Source organism: Chaetodon auriga, chromosome 8 (assembly GCF_051107435.1).
Source record: "Chaetodon auriga isolate fChaAug3 chromosome 8, fChaAug3.hap1, whole genome shotgun sequence".
Classification (NCBI taxonomy): domain Eukaryota; kingdom Metazoa; phylum Chordata; class Actinopteri; order Chaetodontiformes; family Chaetodontidae; genus Chaetodon; species Chaetodon auriga.
Genome location: NC_135081.1, coordinates 25,467,311 through 25,485,545, shown reverse-complemented (window position 1 = coordinate 25,485,545; position 18,235 = coordinate 25,467,311). Strand labels below are relative to the sequence as shown.

The window sequence follows — 18,235 nt, the reverse complement described above, 5'->3', positions numbered from 1 at the left end:
GTAATCTGCAGGGGGCCCTGGTGGCCAAAGCATTGCAGATGACCATAAACCACAACATCACTGCTTCATGTCTGGTGGGATGGTTGCAAACATCCCTCTCTCTCTCTACATTTCCTCTCATCCCACTGCTGTTGGCTGTCCAGTGCTGGCATGAAAGGCCCAAGACAAACAAAGCAACAAGCAGACAAAAAGACTAAGTGCTCCAAAGAAACTCAGTAAGTAAAAACTACTCCATTTCCAAATGAAAGCTAATGCAGTTGAAAGTCCTCGCTGCACAATTGCGCATTATGTGAGCGAACGTACTCAGTGACGCTCCAGCACTGTGTAAAGGTGCGTACATGTTTGATCTTTCCTCGTGCTCTGACAAGATTTATGTGTGTGCGTTTCCCTCTGCTTCCCCCGCTTTTGTTTGTGCATATCAGTGACATAATGTCAATATGTGCCTCAGTATGTGAGCCCAGTTGGGTGTTTACATGTGATTCTGCTGCGTGTGCGCAGATATGTATATGTTTGTGTGTATGTGTGTCAGTGCGTGATGTGTGTCACAGGGTATGAGGCGAGTTGCATGGTGGTGTGATAGTGTTTGTCACCCTGAGCATGTAGCCATGTCAGACCCTGTCAGGGTAGTTTACCCTGGCTGGGGATGTAACACATCCCTATGATTACTCTCTATCTCACTCCCTCTCCGTTGGTGTGTGTGTGTGTGTGTGTGAGAGAGAGAGAGAGAGAGAGAGTGTGTGCCTGTTTCAGATAGTGTGTGTTTTCTTCATGGCCAGTTTTTTGCCTTTCCACTTATTTCAAATGCTTATCGCAGAGACTGACAGAGAGAAGAGAGAGGGTGGTGGTGGTGGGGGGGTGAGTTGATATTCATCTCTGAGAAAAAATACCTAGGAGGGAGAGAGAGAGAGTCAAGGAGTGGGTGTTGGGAAGGAGGAGGGAGGGAGGGGAGAGAGTGGGAGGGTGCAGGGAGAGAGAGAGAGAGGGAGAGCTGATTAGATTGGAGAAAGCCAAGGAGGTACGGGCATACTATTGAGCAAGGGGAGAGACGGAGCAGAGAGAGGCAGGGAGGAGGGTGACTAAGTGAATGCAGTTTGCCGTCGCGTGTCGCTGAATCACAGCGAAGTGCACAGGCAGGCAGACGGATTGGACCCGAATCAACAAATGGATACAGAAAAACTGGACGTACACTGCCTCTGAGAAGAAAAACGGGGAGGACCAAGAGTCTGCCTTCGTTCCCTTTTATCTCTGCATCAGATGCCGCTGTGAGGAGCCCACGGGGAGGGAAAGGAAAACAGCGGACAACTCATTTCTGCCCAACATCCTCGCAAGCTGAGGTGGTGTGAGCCAGAGCAGAGTCGACCGTGGGACTCGCTGGGATTCAATATGTGCTCGGTAAGTATTCGCATAGGCGGCAAATGCCAGTGTATGAGCGCGTGTGTGTGTGTGTGTGTGTGTGTGTGTGTGTGTGTGTGTGTGTGCATTGATGCCTGTGGCTCGTGCGCTGCCTCTGATGCTTTTTTTCATGAAGAAAGAGGAAAATAAGAGAGGAAGAAGGGGACGCAAATGCAGTTGTGCTGCAATGTCTCTTCTATTGTGATATGTTGTTTGCATCACGCATCTGTTTTTTTTTTGTTTTTTTTTTCCTAATTTAAACAACTACCCCGGACTTGACTCTGTATGTTTGTGCCTTTCCCTCCACAGTGCCGGTGTGTGTGAGTGTGTGTGTGTGTGTGTGAGCTGATAATAGCAGCCCCATTGGTATTCAGCGGAGGGAGCTCCAGGATCTCGCTGCGCCTTTCCCCAGGATGGGATCACAGAGCAGGGATTGTGCTCGCCTGCGGAGAGCCCGCTGAAATGGGTGAGTGTCCGTCCTTCTCTTCCTCCTTTTTTCCTCTTTCCACTCTCTTTCACCTCTCATTTTCTTGTTTCTCATTAGCTCTCTGTCTGCCTCCTCTTCTTCAGTCTGCAGCTATGTTCAGAGCATTTCCAGCCCCTGATGAGTTTTCCCTTCGTTTCCTTGTGTCTCTCACCCACTCACACTGTCCAACCTTCCTACCTCTCCCCCACCTGTTTCCCTCCATCCCTTCTTCCATCCTCTTTTCTTTTCATCCACCCCCCTCTTCATCGAGACGTACACAGGCCTGTCCAGTTTGATGGATTTCAATGAAATCTGACTGGCTCACTTCAATTTGTTGCTTCCCACCCCCTCTCACCCCCCCCCCCCCCCCCCCCCCCCCCCCCATTCCCCCTTTGCCTCTCCATCTCTTCCCCTCTTCGGCAGTGTCACCCCTCCCCCCCTCCTCGCCTCCATCCTTCTCTCTGTCTCTTCAAGCTCCTCTCTACATTCTGTTTGAATTCAGACACACCGAAGATGTTTGAGTCTCTTTCCTGACACAGGCAATGAATGGAGCTGCTGTGGATGTGTGTGTATGTGAAATGCTTGCTATTTCTGTGTCTCTGCCAATCATTTTGATAGCGTTTCATGTGTGCGCGTGTGTGTGTGTGTGACACAATGCAGAGAGGGCAGAGGTGTGTGTTCAGCCTCAGTGTGTGGGATAGGTAGAACAGAGGGTTATGAAGTAGATCAATGTTTTTAATTGCTTCAGGCATGACAGCTGTGACACGTATGTACACGCACACGCACACACACACACACACACACACACACACACACACACACACACACATTGTCACTGGCTTCACACGCACCTCCGTCTTTGCACTCCTTGCTGACATACCTTCTGCACACCGATTCACACCCACCTACATCTTTTCACATGTTCGACACCAAAGCATGCAAATGATGCCAAACAAAGGCCGTGCACACACATACACACACATGCAGACACTGAGCACTAACCTAAGCAGTAAGCCGACACACACACACACACATGGTCTCATCTTAAATGGTCCTAGGAGGATATGGGTGTCACAGGAGGGTCACATCTATCCTCACAGCAGTATTGATTGGAGCTGATACGCCGAATGGCCCCTAATGTTTCATTTTAAATGGACCGTCACCTCACTGAACTCTGGGAAAGGGAAGGAGTCACTAAACCTATTTAATGATTTCATTTTTTTCTGTCCGAGAGACGACTTTGTCGCCGCACGGCTCTGCGCTCACGCGTGCTTTTAGAGAAATGCACGCTTTCTGCATGCTGTTCTGAACTAAGCAGGTATTCATCATTCAGCTGTGAGTCGTGAGCTTTTTGATCAGAATCCAGAAATTACTTATATTTATTCAACAGGTGCAAACTGTTGCATAGTAACAGACGTGACACTACCTGTTGGGTAGCAAAGACGTGACATCCAGCTGATATTTTTAGGCTTAGGCAATCAATTTGACAAAAGGCAGAATGATTTATTAGGAGGCTGAAAAAAAATAGGAGCTCAACAGGCATCCAAATCTGTCTAAGCTTAGTTTTACCATCTGTCATCCAGCAGCATACTTGTCTGCCTGGAACATTGTTTGTTTGAAGGGATGTAAGAATATCTCTCAATATAAAGGTACATAAATGTAACAATATCCATAATGGAGCTGAATAATTGATCAAAGTATAAACTAAATATGATCAGTTATGACTCCCAAAAGGCACTAAACTTTATTTGTGCACATTAAATTCAAGAGAGCTCAAACAGCGACATTATCACCTGCTGGAAGTCTCAGAGCTGCCTGGAAGTGTTACAGTTTAAAAAAAAGTCTGAATCTGAAATCAATTTATGTAAAACATGGAAATTAGACTTTGTGGCAAACTGAGAATGTTAATCCACACGCGTTCAGACATTTACTCCTTTTCTTCATGAGGACAATCTCATCTATGCATGTTTATTCTTTATTTGTGTCTGGAACAATTCAGTGCTGCTCCATGACTAATTTAACAGGTTCTGTTATTTGTATTCACCCTAAAACCTATTAGAAATACTATGAATGGTAAAACTCAAAAGCATACTTTTTCCCCTATTAAGCCCAACTGAGTTTACAGCATCAAAGCGTATCAAACTGTGATACCTGTATCCTGTATTGTCCTGAAACATGAGCTGATTATTGCGATTGTCTTACTAGTTTGATAGCCAAAGCGATGCCAGTCTGTACTGGGGCTGTCACTTCAACTGATTTGAACGCATTCAGACTGATAATGTAAGCTGTTTGAACTCAACCATGGTGCTTCATCCTAAAATACATAGTAAATTTAAGTCATTCGTGGTGCCTCAGCTCCCTCAGTGGAGTGACACGCTGGCGTTTCTGTAAGGTAGTCACATTTTACAAAGCTAGCAAACAGCGCTATTTTTTTTTTTTGCATGTTTTCTACAGCTACGTCGAGGCCACAATGCTTTGTTGAATTACTTCTAAGATGCTTTGGTTATCCATTCATCATCAATTCTAAAACATCATAACAGATGCTAGACCAACGCTAGTTTGAATTTCCAATAGAAATGCAAGTGCTGGTCTACACCAGTCAAGTATGACTTCTTGTACCTGACCACTGCTACGAGTCTGGACTGCAGTCCTCACCTGCCTCAGGCACATTCAGCAGTCAGAGGTCTCTCTCCGTCCTTCAGTGTGCTCCTTCACATGCACCTTGCCTGGGTTACCGCAGAGCGTGATGGACTTAGAATTGAAGAAAAAGACAGGCGAAATGATTGGATGAAAACGGGCTAGGTGTAGATATAAAATTGGATAGAGGCAATAGAAGAGAGATGTGAGAGTGTTTGAAGATGAGCTTGTTTGGAGGGAGTGAAAGGATCAAATCATAGAGTGAGTGGAGAGTAGGAAGGAGCAAACAAGCAGCAAAGTCGGAGGAAGAGTGACAAGGACGGAATAGACAGCAGGACGACAGGCGGGGTGGAGTGTGACGAGGAGGAGAATGACGTACGCGATAAGGCAGAGTGACACAAATGTCACCATGCTAACCTTTCATGCACTTTCACTCTCTCTCCTCTCTACTTTCTCGCCTCTCTTCTTCTAGATCCGAAGCCTTGCAGAGATGGACACCAAATGGACAGCATGGAAGCCAACACACACCCTCCAGCGACTAGCTTTCCTCACTTAACCGCCGCCACCATCCCCAGCCATCAGCTCGAGCCACCCCAACGAGGACTGAACCGGCAGAGTTGAGGCCAGACCAGAGACGCCAGAACAGGAAGTAGAGAAAGGCGGAAGGCAACAAGGCTCAGAGGAGTTGACTTACAACAAACCCATCAACCTGTTGAGCATACGACTGAGCTTCTAGGACTTCATATGAAATGAAATAGGCTGCAGTGATGCTTGAGCGATGGTATGGAGCTTTTGGACACGTCCGGATTTATCGACCGGATATCCTATCGAGATTACGACACTTTTGTGCACACCTCAGAGCCGGGCCACTTTTCCAGATTGGCTTGTGGGCACAAGCGAGTAATTGAAATTCCCCCCTGGAGAGGGTCTCTCTTCTGATTTGTTGTGGGGGAAGAGGAACAATTTCAAAAAACCCCTCCTTTTATCCCACATTTCGCCCTCTTTCTTTTTCGCCATCTTTCTCACACATTGCGGAGAAATACATTATGAAGCAGCACCATTCTTCTTCATCCTCCCTCGGTGATGGAGAGAGAGGAGGGACAGACTGTCCAGAATAGATAACGAGCAAGGAGACTGGCACTGTGGAGAGGAGAAGGAGGAAAAAAGGAGAAAATAGAGGGAAACAGGTAGAGAGAGAAAGAAGACAGAGAAAGAACCAGAGAAGGGAAAAATATCGAATTAACTAGGATTGTTTAAAATCCTACCGGAGACTCAGAGTCTCTTTCTAATTCGTCTGTGCCGTGTTGGAGGCTAGTTAGCGCCATGGGCAGGGCAGGGGTCAGGATTTACACCAGGGGGGGCACTTGAGCGGGAGAGTAGGGTTATGTCCCCCCTGCACCTGCCTGGTCTGTGTCTCAGTGTTTGGCAAGAAGACAGAGTGAAAGATGGCCCGGTAAACAGACAGCTATACTGAATGACAGACACGCTCTGAGGCTGGTAAGACAGAGAGACAGACGGGAAGACAGACAGACAGACAGACAAGCAGGAAGACGGGTACGCAGCCTATTCCAAGTGTCAGGCAGAGAGCCAGGCAGACATCCAGTGCCGGCACAGTAGACAGCGTGCGATTCATTGTCATTCTATGCAGTGTGTGAGGAAGAGACAGAGAGGAGGAAAGAAAGCAGAGACAGAAATAAAGAAGAGGAGCATCCCTGTGTTTGTAGCTTCTGGAGAATCTCACTCCATCTGCATCCACCTCAGTCAGTACTGTGGCAAGCCCATGCACTGAAAAACAGGCTGGGAGCGAGGGGGGCTGTTACTAGAAAGGAAATACAGGTTGGAGAGAGAGAGAGAGGGAGAGAGAGGGAGGCAGGCAGAGAAACAGAGGGAGAGAGCAGGTGTCGGAAATCCTCCCCTTCATCTGCTTGTCATTTACTCCTCTATGTTGTGTCGTCGTCTGGCGAGGTGATTGGTTTTCTGATGCCGGCGTTCCTCTGCTCATAGGCCCTCCGCAACCCCGAGGAAAAACAAGAGGTGGGCAGACAGAGGAAAGCAGAAAAAGACAGCATAAAAGGAAAGGTGGAGCCCCATCTTGATTGACTAATTTTTCACCGATTCCTTTTCTTAGTTGTCAAGACGGGCTCTTGTTATTTTTTGGCATTTTTTTTTTTTTTTTTTTTTTTTTAAGAGAAAGAAGAAAAACAACGGCCCAATCAATCCCTTATTCTCTTTGTACACAGAGTTGAACCTCTCCTCATCAATTGTTGATTTTTCTTGCATTGTCCTAAAGGGATTATCTCTCCATCTGAGTATAAACACTAGAATCCTCCCGATTCCCTCTATATGTCCTCACCCCCAATGACACAGTGTGAACCCCTCTGACTCCCCCACAGCGTCCCCCCCCCCTCGGCTGAGGTTCTAAAACCCCGTGGTCTCAGATCTCAATGCCTGTGTTGACTCACTACTACAGCGATAATATGGCACAGCGCTTCTGATAACGTCTGATTCATTCTGTAAGTAGGACTCTCTCTCTTTCTATCTGTGTGTTTGTATGCGTTGACATGTACACCGCATGTTATTAGCCTTTATTCAGCTCGTACGCAGCAACACAGATGTGGTCCGTCTTTCTGCAGTGTTGGTTTTATGGTGTCTTCACAGCGGATTTGCTTTCCTGTGCTTCCTCTGCTCCGGGCAATTTGAGCATGTGTGCGTCTGTGTGTGCGTGTGTCTGCCAAAGACAGAGATTTTGATCTTACAGCCAAGCTTACAACAGCATCAGAGTGTCAGAAAGAGGCGAAGGAGGTGCCTTTCTGTGTGTGTGTGTGTGTGTGTGTGTGTGGAGGGTTGTGTGTGTGTGTGCACGCACGCCTACATATTGGTCCTGAGGTTAATTTGAACTAATTAGTGGTGAGTATTTTTTGCTTCTCAGAGCAGTTTTTTGGTTCTGTGTCAGTGTACTTGCATTCATTAGGGTGAGATGGAAAGGGAATGGGGGGCTAAAACTGAAGAGGGTGAACCAGCTAATGAGAATGACTCTGATTCCCTGACTAGTTCTTTGTTGCCTCCATTTCACGTCTAATGCCCTGAGCATTACACACCCCGGCTGCATATCATTTCAGCCTCCTTTTATCTCCCAATGTGTTGCCTTGGATGAAACCCTATCCTGAGACCCAGCCTCTGCAATGTCCTGCATATTACTAAGCCCATCTATCTCCGCAGACACATCCACATCTTTATACACTCCACAGTCACCAGGCCCTGCACCGGGAGACGCTCAATCAAGATAGTCCCTTCAAACAGACCAATGAACTGTGAATAACGCCATTACACAAACTCCCAGCTCAGAGCGTCACAGAGACGGAAAGATTGGGACGGTGGAGAAAAAGGGAAGGAAAAAAGTGAGAGAGAGAGAATGAAAATGGTTCTGGAGACAGAAGAAAAAGAGCAGAATGAGACAGAAAGCAACAGAGGGGAGGACACACAGAGAGGGGAGGGTGAGAATCAGAGAGGGAAGAGGGAGTGGGGGTCTAGAGGGGCCGCGGAGCAGGAAAAGACCTCTGCTCCATGGGAGCACTCTGATGGGCTTAGCAAAGCCCCGCTTTGTTCACACTGTTGGTCAGCCTCTCAGAATTAAGATTACTAAATAATACGATTACTGCAGCTGCACACTGATAACACACTGCTGCCGATCCCCTTTGTCACTGTCAGAAGACCAAGAGAAGAGAGGAGGAGTGGCATACGATGGCATCAAAGGCCTGACAGCACTGACTACATTACACTGTCACGAGCGTCCACGCTGCACAACATGGCCTCTCTGAGGAAAGACTTGGTCTGACTTTCATGTGACAAGTGGCCATAAACAAAAGACATACTGAGGCAAAAGTCACGTCAGCCCAGGTTTCTTACTCAAAGTGATGGATGTTATCATCCTGTCCAGTCATGTGACATAGATTTTGACTCGCCTTATCTCCGGTTGTTAATGGTGCACTGTTGGCACCAAAAGGGACAAAACAACAAGTAAACGGATGGATATTACCCGATTCCACGTGTGTGAACATAAACCAAGGCTCTCGTGGTGAGACTTTGCCCCTTATCTCGATGTTTTACACCATATCCTCTGCGTGGGCTATTTGTTTCATGTTTCCGCGCTTGACAGCTTTGACACGAAACCCTGCCAAGTTGACCTTGCAGTTTAAAGTGTAATAAAAGCTGAATTCCCAGGCTGTGTTGCACATCGATACGTGTTCTTCTGGTAGCTGATAAATGGTCTCCCACCCCTCGGGAGAGGGGAAAAACAAGCAGGCAGCAAAAATCGCTGTCCAGTCCTGCTCAGCTGAAGTAAAGTACAACCGTCTGAAACCCACTGCTCCCAGAGTGAGCTAATATCAGGGTTGGACTGGGCTCAAACCCCCTTCTATGAGATATGAAGTATCTCCACTCTCCTCTCAGCAGGACCAACCATTTGCCTGCAGAGCTAAAGATTAGCTTGGAGCGGGAAACAGAACAGACTTATTTAGCATGTGATGGTGTAGTGCAAGAGTAACAAATAACAAAGCAGAGTGGAGGGTACAAAAGGAAATCAATGAAATATGACACATAGCACAAACATGCAGCTTAAAACTGCCCTGAACTACTGCGAGCTGGCAACCATTCATTTCAGTTTCTGCTCCTGTGCGGCGCATTTGTCATCGAGGGGAGGTTTCATGTACTGTACATGTCACGGAGTGTATTTGCTTCAGTGACATCACATGAACTTTGACCCCAAGCCCTCCCCAGCTGAGACCCATAGTCACAAAATAACCATGTGAGTCACGCTGTAGAACCAGTACAGCGCCAGTCAAGAAGCATCCATGTTGAATCACACTCTGCTCAGCGAGTCCAGACATGCAGAAGCAGAGAGGCAGCATGCAGATGATGCGCCAAATTATCGGTTACGTGTTCATTCGGCCTCCCCCTTTTAAGTGCTTTTCACAGCAGCAGTAAGCTGCGTCGTACAGTAAATCATTTCACTCGACTTGGTCGAAACTGTGGCAGAAATGCACACGGTTCATAAGATAATCTTCACATTGGGGTTCAGAGCTTCCCATTGCCCCTGTTTGCACCAGTTAGGTCCTTTCAGATCAGCGAACCCATCATCCCTCGGGGTCACACTTTCTAATATCTGTTCTCGGTTTTTATTTGCCGCTTCCAGTTTTGATTGTGCTTGAGAATTTTGTCAATTCTAATGGATTATTCTGTACTTCTGTTACTGTTTAGGCAAAAGCACATTTTTACATTGTTTGCATCATTAATCATTTGACAGTTCTTTGGTGGCAACAGCTGTTCTTTCTTCAGAGAAGGCCAGCATCTGGTGTTCCTTAAACTGGTCTGTAATGCAGCAGGAAATGCTTCATTCTTCTCAGAAAAGTATACATTCATGGAGTTATAGCAGGAAAAGGTAATTGTTAGATTTTTGTCAACGTTGAATCCGTCATTTTCTGATCAACTCGGCACTGTGACTGGCTTGCTCCCATATGGTGGTTGACCCCTGAAGTGTCTCAGACACCTGCTACAAAATGAGCCAGGCTAATTGGGGATATGAGATCTCTTCTAACACTGAGCAGCACTTCAGTTTCCTCTGCCTTCAATCTTCTGCCGCTTGACCACCAGCGCGAGGCACTGCAGCCTGCACTAAACCTTTGCTCCTCATTGCCTAATGGAGCACAAAAAATGGCCCTGTTTGCTTAGTCGTTTGTCCACTCCTGCTTGCTTCAGGCTAGCTGGCCTTGGGGGGAAGATTGAGTGTGTGTGTGTGTGTGTGTGTGTGTGTGTGTGTGTGTGTGTGTGTGTGTGAGAGAGAGAGAGAGAGAGAGAGAGAGTGTGTGTGTGTGAGAGAGAGAGGAGGATGACAAGAAATGGACATTAGGACACACATGCCCTTTCCATAATGTGCTCCCGGCTGGGCTGTTTGGCTGGCCATAAAGTGAATGCTGCTAATGGCCTCTCGGTTAATGGAGTCATTAAGATTGGATTGCAAAAAGATAAAAGCAATGTGTATAATGTGTGTGAACCGGGCGGAAGTGTGATCGTTTGTATATGTGTCCTGTTACTGTAACCGCTTTGTGTATTTGTAGTTATTTGGTGGCCAGGACAACACTAAAGGCAGCGGCGACGCTCCTGCATTAGCATTAGTAGAAAAGGTCAGTCTTCTATCAGTGTAATTGTAATACGGTGTGAGGCTCAGGTGATCAGTCCTGACCTGGCCTCGCCTGGCACAGGCTCAGACAGTCACAGCTTTAATGTTTCACCGCTAGATTGTCGCTGCCTCATGTGAGTGTGTAAGTGACAAAGGCTGATAGGCTTCATCGGAGGTCGTTCCAGGACCTGTCCCTGAGAGAATATGGCAAGGCTGGAGAGAGGCATTCTGGGTAGCGTTGCGTGTTGTTTTCATGGTGGCATGACTGCTCATTAAGTCTATGTCAATTTCTTGATTCTTACCAGAGGGTTTGCTTATGTCACCGTGCTCATCATGTTTTAAGCTTCAGCTGAGGTCGGTCCAGCTCGCCTCGCTCACTTGTTGTATTCAGTGAATTACAGCCTTTACTGCACCGTGAGGGAAAGCTCGTTTGCAGGCAGAATTAACATTAAATCACAGGACAAAATAATTAAAACAGGATGGGAAACTCTTCCTAATTAGGCCAGACATGGAGTCAATATTTTGACTGCTAAACTTTGTGTATATTCGTAATTGTTTTTCTCAGTTTTGCAAAGTGAAACTTTTTATTAAAACTCAAAACAGAGGTCACTACACTGTTTGCACTGAGTTTAACCAGCCTCATGTTAAGGCCACGTTTATTTGTCAAGCGGTGTCAGTCCATGCATTCCAACCGAAGATCAGACAATGAATTTCAAAACGATTGAAAGAGCACGTTTTTTTAATCTAATCAGTTACTGAGCAGGCAAAGCCCGTAGCCAGAAAATGGAGTCTCAGCAGGGGATGTCATGCTGCAATCACTGATCAAACCTGTCTGTAGACCCCTGAGGAGGCCTGGGGGGGTCATGCTGCAAAACAAGGAAAACTGGTTTAACATCACCATTATTTTATTTTCGGATAGCATAGTGAGAGCATGTTATCGGAGTGAGCCTTCTGATCGGAGCGCTCACCACCGTTACTCATCACAGGATTAAACGTCGTGCAGTTGTAAATTATAGTGGATTGAAATTATATGTGTGCGGGTTTGGAGAACTTTTCTGTGAGGACGTTTGAAAAGCCTGCGTTCAGTCAGCGTGACTACAGCACAAGGGCAGTGTCTTCTGTTTCAGTATGAACTGAGGCACTCTGCAAGCAGTCTTGTACTGTTCATCCATTCTGGTACAATTCTACATAATTGCTTTTGTGTGAAAAATTGTTCAAAAGTCATTCAGGTAACAGCGTTGTCAGCCTTGGTCTAGTGAGTCTATTTTACATTTTAATGTTTCACTGCGGCTCTTGCTGAGCGGCAGTTTGCCTGACAGTGTAATAATGGCACTCATCATGATATCTACAGGTATCGCCTCTCTCTGAAGGTGATCGTTAATAAACGTACGACTCGGCTCTGCTGCGCTCTACAGGTGTACTGTTTGTGCAAGCAGGGGAACAGTGAATACAGGGGAAGGGACCTCAGTGCAGACGACAGAGGCGGAGCTGCTGCTGTTCAACGCTTTTATTGCAAAAAGGCAACGTGCAAAGGGCTCACAGGATGGTGAGGCAGGCCAGGGTCGAAGCCAGGGAAGGCAGTCGTTTCAGGACTCCCTCTGAAGAAGCCACATGTTCGAACCACTCAAGTTTTGCGTGTTATGTCCATAAGAGAGAAAACCAATACAGCGAGAAACCTTATTTCAACATAAAAATGTCTTTTCAAGATATACATACCTACACAACATAATGTCCTATTGAACTGACCTGCATGCTAGTTTCAATCAGTGAAAGTGATGCTGTGTGCAGTTTCCACTTGGTGCTGGTCCACAGAGTCCCAGACAAACTGGAGAAGTTCCACTTATTATCTGATTATGGACCCCTTTTCCCATGTTTTTGTTTCCAAGTGTCTGATGGAGACAACAATTTTTGAAGTTTTTTCAGCGTTGAATGAGCGCGCAGCAGCCGGCAGCCTTTAAACGGACTGCGGCTTGATCCCTCCCAGCGAACCGTCGCTGTACACTGAAAGCGTTCATTTTTGCCACTGACTTCTGTCAGTTGTAGCTGTTATAATGAGTGTCTGATAACATTATGGAAAGGATCCCTACAGAGAGAGATACTGTTTGTTAAAGAGTAAGATCTCTTTTTTTAACCAGAAACAGCTGTTCTGTCGCTCCCACCAAAGCCACCAGACTGTTCACAGACACAGATTTTATCATCGCAAGACACACTTTGTTCAAACAAATACAAAATAAGACTCCACAACCGTCCAACAATCGCCACTGACGCTGGTTTGGTGGAAATAAACCCATAATTCACCAAATTAAGAGAGGAGTGAGAGAGAGAAGCAGCGGGGGAAACGGCACACAGAGCCAGAATATTTTCACATCGAACTCTGGGATTATGACATTGTCACAAAATATGTTGGACTTCAACAGATTTCCCCAAAGACAAACAAACAAACAAACAGTAATTACTGGACAACAGTAAACACATGAAAAATTTCGCTAATCCACGGATGTTCATGCAAAATGCACCAATGAAAGATTTTTGTGGGCTTCCTTTAAGTGTCTCATCCTAAATCTCACCTTGATATCCACAGAACATGACACAGCGTTTTCTCAACAAATCATGGCAAGCACAATTATATACGAGTCATTTTAGGACGTCAGTCAAATCACCCACCTGGGATTTTTCATCTCTTCTATAATTATCAAAATAGTTCATTTTTAAACATCCTTACCCCGTGTTTGGCCTCAGACTGCAGCAGATGCATCCACCTCTGTCAAATAATCTGTAAAATGTTAATTCGCTCAACAAGAAGTCGTCACCTTTTGGGGTCTTTTCCCTCTTAATTAGTCAGCAAACCAGGGTTTTTCCTGCAATTGTTCACAAAAACTGCAATCAACCAAAATTGCAGCGCATTAAACAGAGAAGATGCCGCCTCCGCTTCCTGTTCCTGAAATGTAGTCTACGGGCACGTTTCATCACCGCTTCGTTGTTTTGCCCCGTGTCCCATTGTTTCCACAACACTGGCATTTTGTGATTGGGAGTCAAGAGCCTGCAATCAGCTCCACCAATCAGAAGTATTAACATGCGAGTCAGTTCCAGCTCAGCTGCCTCGGCCCGAATGGTGATGCAGCAGTTGATTATGGGCTGCTGCCTGATCCTAAACTGCTCAATATTTAATTGACTCAATGTAACATTACACTCCAAATGGGCTCATATCATGTCATTATAACCGAATTAAAAAAATACAACAGATGTGATTAATTAACTCATTTGTGATTTTATGGGCTTCATTGTTCCAGTTATGTGTGGAGGGTCTGGAAAGTATGGCGGCGGCACATTTGCTGCTGAGACCAAACTTGGCAACCCCCCACCGCTGCCCCCTGCTGCAACCGCATACACACAAGTGTCATGAAATAGTACAATATTATCTGCGCCATTGCATTTCTGAGGTATAACTTTCAGATTAGCGGGGATGTAAAATGGTGGGCCGTGAATACGGTGCATTCAGAGACCCAGGGAATGAAGTGTAGACTGCAATTAAGCTCATATGGAGGTGTGCGTGACATAAAGTAAAAATGCTTCGCTAAAGCAAAGTAAGTCTTTAAACAGTGTGACACCTTCCTGAGGGCGATGCTTTTCTACTTGGCTTGAGCTACACAATAGCAGCACATCATCCCAGAGTCTCAGTTGAAATGAAAAACGGTTTTTGCCTCTGGTTCAGCGGTACTTGATGTAATCCACAGAGTTGTTTGACCAGTGTTTATTTCAAGTCCTCCTGAGCTATTCACTTGCTTGGGAATCAAAGTCTACAGCTAGACTAATTTATCTTGTGCTTTTCTCTGAATCTCCAAGTGCTGCGGTGATTTTTCGCATCCGCCAAACCCAGAAACGTTAGCCACACGAAAACAAAATGCTAAGCGTGTAAATGCACCATGAACTGCATTCGTACACAGGAAGATTGGCGAGCTGTTAGCGTGTGTGAGCATTACCCCGTTATGTGTCTGTTTGTACTTGAACATCTGATGTGGCCTGCGTGTGCGTGTGTATGCCATCTTTATGCATACCATGCTTGTGTATGCAATATAAATGTCGCGTAGGCGTTTTCTACTGTCTGTGTCAAGATGAGTGATCTGTCACGATGAGAGCTGCATTGTGCTGCCCGCATATGCTTCCTGTGAATTCCATACATGATGAAACCCAAAGGGGAGGTTTCATCTGTGCATTCAGCCCGTGTCACCGTTAGCGCCGGTGCGCCGTCGTTGCCAGGATCAATGTATTCAGTATATCACACAAGCAGTAGCAGCTGTAGTCATGCCGAAAGGCACAGAGGATTTCAGACGGTCTTTGATCCAAAGTAAAACAGGCCGAGGGAGCACATACTCCGCTGATCCACACGGGCGATAGCAGCCTATTAGCACCTGCCGTCAGCCTCGGCTCTGCTGTTTGTAGATCAGGAGTAGAAAATATGTAAGAAAGTCAGTAGGATAACTCGGGATACCACATGTGTGTCTCACTTAACAGCTGCTAGATTAAAGCCGCTAAGCGTTGGTAATGAGTGAGCAAACTGGGGATTAGGAATAGCATTGTATGGAGGTATTATTTATATACCAGCTGCTATGTTGACTTTAATTTTATTTGACACCTAAACTTGCAAGAATTGATTTTTTTTTGGCCAAAGCTGCCGTATTATCACCTCATAACGTCTGCGAACGTGTCAGCGAACAGTTGCATGTTTAAATGCGCAGAAACATTAGCATTCAGTTTGAGCTGTGTGACCACCTGATGAGTGTGAGAATAATCTGCATTGTGTATTAGAAACTTTTGTTATCTGATTGTTTCCTGGTGGAAATCCAGATCCATACCAGGTGGCTAATTAGCAGTGATGCGCTGTTTCCCCAGTGAAGACTCCTTGTTTACCCGACAGTGTCAGACCTTTGCCCACTCCGACAAATGAGGACAAAACACACAGCCATCATTTGCACTGCCTGAAGATTTGCGTAACCTCAGCTCCTGATATCACCGTTTTCCAATTTCGCCATCTAGTCTCAGTGGGACATAATCAGTTGTTAGCAGTTGGCCAGTGGCACTCGCTGGTGATATCCTGTCCATGATAATAACAACGGCGTCTCATGAGGGGATAACCTGCCTTATTGCTGGATGGATTTACATACAGCAGGTAATCATTGTGACCGCAGGCTATCTGTGACTGATGGTGTGTGTCAGCACCGTACACGCAGCCTTTGTTTTCATTTGGCGATCAGGCCTGTCGGGCCGTGCTGCTGCAGAGATCAGTGTACCATTTGGATGATTGTGATGTGTGTGTGTGTGTGCACGTGTGCGCGCGTAATTCATCTAAATGCTTACCTGTGGGCCCTCATCTTTGCTGCCTGCGTGTATCCATCTCACTCAGTGTTACTGTGAGGCAGAGAAAACATGGGGCTCCTTTCACGGGAGACCACACCATTACAACAGCAACCTGATTTACTGTCCCACAGAGGCTTTGATATTAAAACACTGCTGTACAATAATCCATTTTAAAGGAAAAAAAACAAATTCAGAAATATGCTAATCAAGGGAAGTGTGTGTGTGTGTGTGTGTGTGTGTGTGTGTGTGTCTACAACTGTGTCCTCCAAGGCTTCTGTAGTGAGGGGTTGTTGGAGGTAGAGGGGAGGAGGAGGAGATAGGAAGCGATAGCTCAGCAGAAAGGTGTAAAGTCCTCCAGTGGCGAGCTAATCTGCTAGATTTAGGGCGCCTGGCTTTCTCCGTGCCCTCATGGAGGAAGGGGAAAGCTTTGTTGGGTTCACCTTTCAAGCCGCCTGGGCCACAGCCACGGGGGGAAACCCAAACACATCGATTAGCCTTCAGGAAGGGGATGGTAACGTGGGGGGGTAAACTCTCCCTCCACGTCCTCCGACCACGTCCTCCCGCTCAGGCCGCTGCTTTCTCACGGGTGCAGCACAGAGAAGATTGAGGGTGGAAGGAGAGCAGTCAGAAATGAAGTGGATGAATAATGAGGAAGGTGTGTTGAGCGAGAACAATCGACAAAAAAAGAGAGAGACAGGAATCAAACAAACAGGCGAGCCCGGAACAGCCGTGTTTTGTTTCGCTCTGATCATAAGCCAAAATCTGGGAGCGTGCTGGTGCACCAAATGCACTTGCGTCTGCCTACGTGTGTGTGTGTGTGTGAGTGTGCGTGTGTGTCTGTGTGTGTGTGTGTGTGTGTGTGTGTGTGTGTGTGTGTGTGTGTGTGTGTGTGCGTGCACGGCAGCTGCTGAGTTGCTGTGTTTATCTGTGTGAAAGCTTTACGGTAAATAAAGCTCGAGTCCTGGCAGGGAGACAGGTGCGGCAGGCCGGGCCAAAGGAGAGCTACTGTAACTCAGGGCGAGAGAGAGAGAGAGAGAGAGAGAGAGAGAGGGAGAGAGAGAGAGAGAGAGAGAGAGAGAGAGAGAGAGAGAGAGAGAGAGAGAGCATCTCTCTTGAAAGTGCCAAACGGACAATCTTTTGAAGTGGCCCATATTGGCATATCATGAATAAACATGAGCAATGTTTGCTTTCGAGCAAGGCAAAGCTGAAGGTGTGAGGCTCATTAGAGACCAAGAGGCCATGTTGATAAAAGAACAGTAGCCACGATCATTTACTGCACCGAAAAGCTCGCTGGCATTTATCATTTTTACCCTCGTGCTCGTCTAATCGCGTGTGCGCTGATGATAAAGAATGGAGGCACTCATTTAAAAGAAAGTCCCACAAAGCTCGAGTGTACCGCGCCGACGTGAAAACATCTGAGATCATCTACTGTACGGTATCATCAAGCCATAGCTCAGTATTTCAAAATTACCGACCAATTATGCTGTCAACTACCCGATGATGCTATTGTGTCAGCACATTCATTAAGGAGACTATTATGATAATCTCCAGAGCTTCACTGTAATGCCATTTTGCAGGTGTAGCTTTCACATTTTTCATTTGCAAACAAACTGATGATAATGTCTGTTACTGCTGATAATGATAACAAAATTACATAACTCTCCCAACACTCTCCCAAATCATAACTCATCTATAGGCACTTGGAATATTAACCCAGTGCTCCCCCAAGGCTGACAATATGAACCAGCACCTTATAAGCCCAGGCAGCCCTGTGCAGCGGCGGTGTGATTAGAAACCCTGCCTGGTGATTTGCTAATACACTCGCTGAAGTTTGATAGCCTCCAGTGTAGCAGGCTGCTGGTTATGAATAACCCTCCACATAACCGACCCTCCCCCACATCACTCAGGGTGAAATACACAGTTTTCACTGCTTTTCCATCAGTGTTTTACGCCGTGCACTTTAAGCGTTTTTTTTTTTTTTTCTAGCTAACTGAATACATGTCAGAGGATAGGGTTCATCTGAAAGCATTAGAGGAATCAGTAACAGCCCTTAAGTCTTTCTGAGGCGGATCTGGGTGGAGATTAAGCAACATCGGTTAAAGGGAGACGGGAGGGGAAATGTGTTTTGGTCTTATAGGCATCTGACAGCTCCTCTATAATGGTGACTTAATCCTTTTTATGCAGTGTGTGTTCCTTTCCGACGCACACTG

The 18,235-nt window shown here is 46.3% G+C and overlaps 1 protein-coding gene across 3 annotated transcripts in view; it reads left to right on the top strand.

The window, feature by feature from the left end:
• The first annotated feature begins 774 nt into the window (after positions 1-774).
• Positions 775-18,235, top strand: part of grik5 (glutamate receptor, ionotropic, kainate 5) — a 78,641-nt gene continuing 61,180 nt past the window's right edge. For all 3 annotated transcript variants that reach the window (XM_076736706.1, XM_076736705.1, XM_076736707.1), the window contains exons 1-3: positions 775-1,392; positions 1,702-1,858; positions 4,968-7,008. The gene's annotated coding sequence lies outside the window, so the exon portion shown is untranslated. The remainder of the gene's footprint in view (positions 1,393-1,701; positions 1,859-4,967; positions 7,009-18,235) is intronic.